The sequence below is a fragment of the Dendronephthya gigantea genome, unplaced genomic scaffold, assembly GCF_004324835.1.
Source record: "Dendronephthya gigantea isolate DGI-Jeju-01 unplaced genomic scaffold, DenGig_1.0 000281F, whole genome shotgun sequence".
Classification (NCBI taxonomy): Eukaryota; Metazoa; Cnidaria; class Anthozoa; order Malacalcyonacea; family Nephtheidae; genus Dendronephthya; species Dendronephthya gigantea.
Genome location: NW_021163291.1, coordinates 110,693 through 117,232, shown reverse-complemented (window position 1 = coordinate 117,232; position 6,540 = coordinate 110,693).

Here is a 6,540-nt window from a genome sequence, read left to right as displayed (position 1 = left end):
AAAGATGTGTCAAGAATGAATGTTTCGTCGGACTCAAAGTTGTCTCGTTTCAGTGGAAGTTTGAACGCCATTCAAAATGACATCATCCTTTTGCAAAACGATTTGGCGCAATTGAACAAGTCCGTACATTTAGATATAACGTCATTCGTTACATCGGCTGTGAATGATCTGAGACAAGAGTTGAATAAAACCATAACGAAACTTAGACGTCTTTCGGAGCGAACAGACGCAGAGATTGATGATATCGTAAAGTTGTTGTCGCAGCAAAATGAGACACTTCATTTCAAAATTGCATATCATTCGGATGCTCTGCTCTCTGAAGTGAAACGCGTTGAAGAAAAGCAAACGAAGTTTCATAATGATACGGCCAAAACCTTAAAGAATATTCGCAACGAGCTGAACCAAACGAGGGTGAAACTACAACAGAACATCGTAAACGAAATCTCACGAGCTAGCGAGATTCTTCACAAAGAGCTTCGAGTAGTTAAAGATTCAGTTGGGTCCGTACGTGCGTCCATTAAAAAGATAAATGCCAGTGTGAACGGAATTAAAAATGATCTTAAAACACACGTAAACAATCTTCTCGACAAACAGAAAAAAATGAAAAAGGATTTCGCCGAAACCAAAGCAAAGTTCCAAGAAGAACACAGGAAATATGACGCAAGCAATGCTGATCGGGTGGCAAAGATGGAAAGTATGAAACGAAGGATTGATAACCTGGAGCGAAATCGAAGACTGGACTCGACTAAGATTAACAAGCAACAAAAAGAGATTGATGATTTAAAACGGGAAGTTACTGGCGTTAAAAATGGAGCAAACAGAATCCTGAGAGCAGATGTTAGACTCATTTTCTTGTTTGTCTGTGTGATACTAGGATACATGCTTTAATCAGGCTGTACAATAAAACTACAGGAGCTCCACAGGGACCTAGAGCTTGATTGGCTGATAGTTTATAGGCGTTGTTCATTGTGGTCTTCATGTCTTGGCATATGTAAATAACATGATTTTTAGGTTATTAAATATTAGATCACTTTAGAGATAAATAATGCATGTAATGTTAAATTACGAGAGACATAAAAGATACATAATTAAGAATACTTTTAATACTCATAAATAATGTTCTGTGTTGTATATATTCTAATTTTTTTCTCAGTTAATAAAATGTTTTTGCTATCAACAAATGTTGCGAAGGGGTCTGTCTCACTGTGTGAGCAGACAATTTGAGTCAAACAGATTAAATCTCCTGGTGATGTTTTAGTCAATCTCTACTCCTCCTGAGATCAGAAATTTTATTTTATACAGGTAGAACCAAAAAGAACTAGTGAACCGATGAACACGCTAGACATGATGCGAATATACTAACATAAATTATACAGGGTTGCATTGCTAAACTTTTAGCCAAATCTTAACTTTGCTAGAATGGCAACTATCAAAGAATATCAACACGACTACACAAGGTGCTACTACCACGCAAGCCCCAATACACATCTTCTCTGAAGTTACATAACCTTTCATGAACGTGCCTTATAGCAGTTTTCAGTAGCCTGTTTCAAACGTCTTGCTCCATACGACGAACGCATTTAAAACAATAGTTAATCTATTGAGAAGCTTTTATTTTCTGCCGTTATTGGAGTGAATTCTACTTCAACCGTATCGTAGTCACTGGTCCGGCTGAGATCGTAGCAAAGCACAGCAATTGATGGGTTTAAAACAAAGGAATACGCTTCGTTTCACTACGTTAAAATTAAAATGCATGGAAACAGGAAAACTGCATTGTTCGTTGGAATGTTCTTTGAGGCAATAAAAGAAGGTCGAATTCGAGTGGAAACTAGAATTCAGACTTGGTAGGACTTCGTAGTCTTCAAGAAGGACGAAGTTTAGGGAAAAGATGGAAGAATCTTGCTCAGGTACATGGTCATGGTTAACAGAAGAACACGTTGGCTTGATCTTTGGCTTTGCAAATTAAATTCATCGTCGTGTTGCATAATTGATAGAGCCAGAAGAGATTAGCGCCTTGAGGCATATTTCTAGTTGATTTTCACTGCTATATCTTGTATATTTCGATTCAAAATATAAAATGCGAGTGAGCTGTTAGCTTGATTTTGTTTTTCCTTGCTTATTTTATCACAGAACGAGCTACGGCGCCGAAAGATGGGGAAGGGGAAACACAAACGCTTGCTCGCAGCGAATAATAGGTATTGTTATATTAATACATGTGTATTTTGCATTTGTGACTTGAAATAACACTTACTGTGCTTCGACTTGGCCTTATACGTCAGTCTTTTTTTGTTTTACCGAGGTTTTCTTTTCTTTAGAATGAAAGAATCGTCGGAGTGTCGGAGCTGCCTTGGGACATTATGCACGCAAATACAACTCGATTTGATTTCGGTGAAATATGCATGAGTAAAATTGCATGGCATTTGGCTTGTTTAGCTGAGATATGCCTAAGCACTCTTCTATTTACCTCCTTGATTTTCAACTTTTCGGCTTGTTGTTTTTGCATGAGTTTTTACCAGGTCGTGTCAAGCGCATGCGGAGTAAATACAAGTGATTCTGGGGCCCCAATCACTTGTATTTTTCTCCATCTTGAACGACAATAGTCCGGAACAAAAACTATCGCTCACAGAGCGTTTAAAACTTCAAAATGCATGAGAAATTGTATTTCTAGAAGGAGATAATAGTCGAGTGTTTTAGTTTTCTCAGGAGCATGAAGAAAACGATGAATATTTCCTACAAAACGTGCATGACATTTTGTATTCGCGTGCGCGATGCGAAGGCCTTGGACGAGTGGCGTAGGAGATGTTGGAGGTCTATAATCGGGTTTTGATAATTTCTATTCTGATGCTTTCTACACAAGTGACATTTCTCTTTTGGAAATTAATGATATTGTAATTTTTGTATGCCGTTAATAGACCAGATGATGATGGATCGTCGCAGGATCAGATGATGGAGGATTGTCGCAGAATCAGATGATGGATGATCGTCGCAGGATCAGATGATGGATGATCGTCGCAGGATCAGATGACTGATGATCGCCGCAGGATCAGATGATGGAGGATTGTCGCAGAATCAGATGATGAATTATCGCCGCAGGATCAGATGATGAACGATCGTCGCAGGATCCCATAATGGAGGATTGTCGCAGAATCAGAGAATGGACGACGCGACGGGTGTACAAGTAGAAGCTGGTTGAGGTATATACTATAGATATACTTATTAGAGTAATGCATGCTTAATGTAGTGCATGATTTATTTTCGGATCCACCTGGTGGTCTAACCTAGTAATTCACACATCAAGTGACATTCACCCTTTTCAACAATGCATAATAACAGCAAATTTCTCACAGCTCCAATGAGGGCGTTTTCGAGGTTTCTCGATGAAACATTCCTAGTTTTGTCACTTGCGTGTGAACGACTTAACAGCTGCGGAAGATGCATGATGGCGTTGAAATGAAAGTAAGAAAGCGCAATTAGCATGAGCGACGCGACGCGCGCGCAACGAGAAAATATTATCGAATTCGTATTAGCCTAATTTTAGATTAATACGAAGTAATCGCGAGTACTTATATGATTATATAAGTTTCTCTGTTCAGCCTGTTACAATGCGACCATTTCGAAAGACCGTCCGTCAATGGCAACAAAAATTATACTTTAGTCTGAAATTCGAATGAATAAACTTTCAAACGAAGAAAAAATTACTATTTGATGATTACACACCAACACTCTTCAATTTTGCTTACTTGTATTAATTCTTGGGATTGTATTTTAATCCCTGAAGATCTGTTTATCTAGCATGAGGAAATAAACTTAATCTAATCATTTTGACTAATTTAAAGTTTCTATAAGAAGTAAAATTTACCTAGCTACTATATTACATTGATATATTACATTGATATATTACATTGATATATTACATTGCATAACAACACGTTTATAATATGGGGGAGGAGGGGACCTGGGGATATAGTGTTTAACTGCAGGTTAATATTGTATAGTAACCTCTTGCCTATAAAAGTGAACCTCTTTATAAAAGAGGCTTTGTATTTGACACACTTACTATGTTTTTTATTCCTTGCACGCCACACCGTCGAGATGTTGTTGAAGAAGGACGCAACTGTCTGGAGCAACGAAGCAAATCAAATTCGCCACTATGTTTACCAAAGGTAATTATACTGTACAAAAGGTGAGGGACATTATTGCTTAGCCATATTGAGTAAGTTGCATGCTGAGCCCGATTACGTTTATAAATTACTTTATAAATAAAAAATATATACACGGTGCATGAGGAGCATGTCTTAAGAAGGGGCGGGTAGTAGAAGAAGAGTGTTGTTGTCTACATCGGTTTCAGATGAAAAAGCATGCACGAAGCATTTCTTTTCAAAAAAAGCATGAGCATAAAATGCATGGTATTTGAATAATTGAAATGATTTTTGTTGCCATTGTCGGACAAAGCGCAGTTTATTAAATTTTGGCAGCCTGCTGCACGTTTTGCAATGAACGATATGCGCGCTGCGCACGTTAGACCACCACCAGGATTCGAATGACGAAGCTCAAGAATTGCATAGCTGTATGCAATTCCTGGGAACTAAAACGGTCAACTATAAGTAAAACCTGAAGTATCATCGCAGACGATTTCTAAATGAAAATACCAAATTCGGACCGCCGGTCAGGTAACCTGAAATTCAGGTTGCTTTGGAGGGTTTTTCTCCGGGCACTCCGGTTTCCCTCCTTTTCGTTTGGCTTTAAAAAACAGTGTCCATGTTTGGGGCCAAACCAAAACGTGTTCGTTGATAGTGAAGAGATTTCTTGCACATTTTCACAGCATCGAGAAATCCTATTTGTGCCAGAACTAGCTGTTAAAAACGCGAGTGTTTGGCTTCTGGGTTGGATTCCCAGAACACTGTTCCGCTCAGTTTTATAGTTTATGTGCTTTTGTATCGCTGTTTTAATACAATCACAAAAATTACATCTATCAGTGCGGAAATATCTATGGAAAAAGGTATCAAAATTTGTAAACAAGGGATTTAAAATGGTGATAAGAATATTAGCCCAGGGTTAAGCTATAATCGTCTTTTGAACAACCGTCCTCAGAAGTGCGAGTGTAGTTTACACTCCGAGTTTGGCAAACAGAGAACATGGCAATCTAGTTTCTTGAGCATTGCCTTTTTATCGCCAAGAATTCTCGTGAGAACGAGATTGACAAGCCAAACTGACATCATGCTTTCAGGCAGCATACCTACCCACAGGCAACCTAGTGTGTGACAGGTTATATCGTTGTCATGTGGATAAATAATTATTAGGTTTCAAAAGTCAATCGATGACGATGTACTCGCTTGCTGTTCATGCAATATAATCCAACTATACAAGCGCGCCATTGACTTATTTCGTATCCTTCCCGTACACAACATAATGGATAGTAGCGACACAGTGGCTATGTTTTTACCAGAGGAACCTGAACGTGACCGACGACGCTGTAAGCCTGGTAGACGATTTTTTTGTATTCTTGCCGTGGTAGCTTTTTTTACGCTGACGATATTATTTAGCGTCGTTCTTAGTCTTTCCGTCATGAACACAAATAAATACGAATCGCTCAAGGAAGGGTATGTCGGGGACGGTGAGTTACAGCCACTGATCGACAACAGGATCAACGACTCCGAATATACATGGAAACGCAAAGTTGACGCTCGTCTTTTGTCTATCGATCGCAATATGCTAAATCAAGTTGAAGCTGACAAAGTCTTACGATCTCACGTGAACAACAGTTTTGAGAATATAACGCATGATGTGGAAAATCTCATTTCGTCTGTGGATAATTTGACAAGCCGTCTATCAAGAGTCAATTCATCCTCTGCGCAGAAAATGCTTCATTTGCGCACCGCATTGTCGGTCATTAAGGATGACCTTAGCCAGACGCGCGCAGCATTGACGAAGGTTAATGAAAGCTTACGAAACGATTTGTCTCAAAGTGATAATTCTTTTCGGGCGTCGGTGAAAAACCTCAAAGACGAATTAGGCAAATTGGTCGGGTCAACTACATCGGAAAACAACGAACTTTGGGACTATGTTAATAAAACCAGTACTGAGTTCAATAAAGCTTTGGATGACTTGGCCCACCACAACACCACTCTACATTTAACAGTCAAATACCGTTCTGGTATCTTCAATTCAAAAATCGATATGGTTAAGAAAGAACTTGAACTTTTGAGTAAAAATACTACGCTCTTTAGAAAGAAATACTTGCAGGATGTCGAGACAATGTTGAACAAGACACGGAGCAGTCTTGAAGCGACATTCCGCAAGGCAATTCTCAAGACCAACGCTGATATGTCGAAAAAGATCAAGGCTTCTGAGACTCAGTTGAAGTCCTTACTCTTGAAAGTTGAGACGAAAATAGACAATGTTAAAAATCAACTGGAAACAAACTCACGGATCTGAAGGAACACAGGGAAATATTAAAGATGATTTGTCGAAAACAAAAAATAATTTCGAAGTTGTTGGAAGCAGGCGCGATACAAATATCTCTGCTCTTGCAGCCAAAAT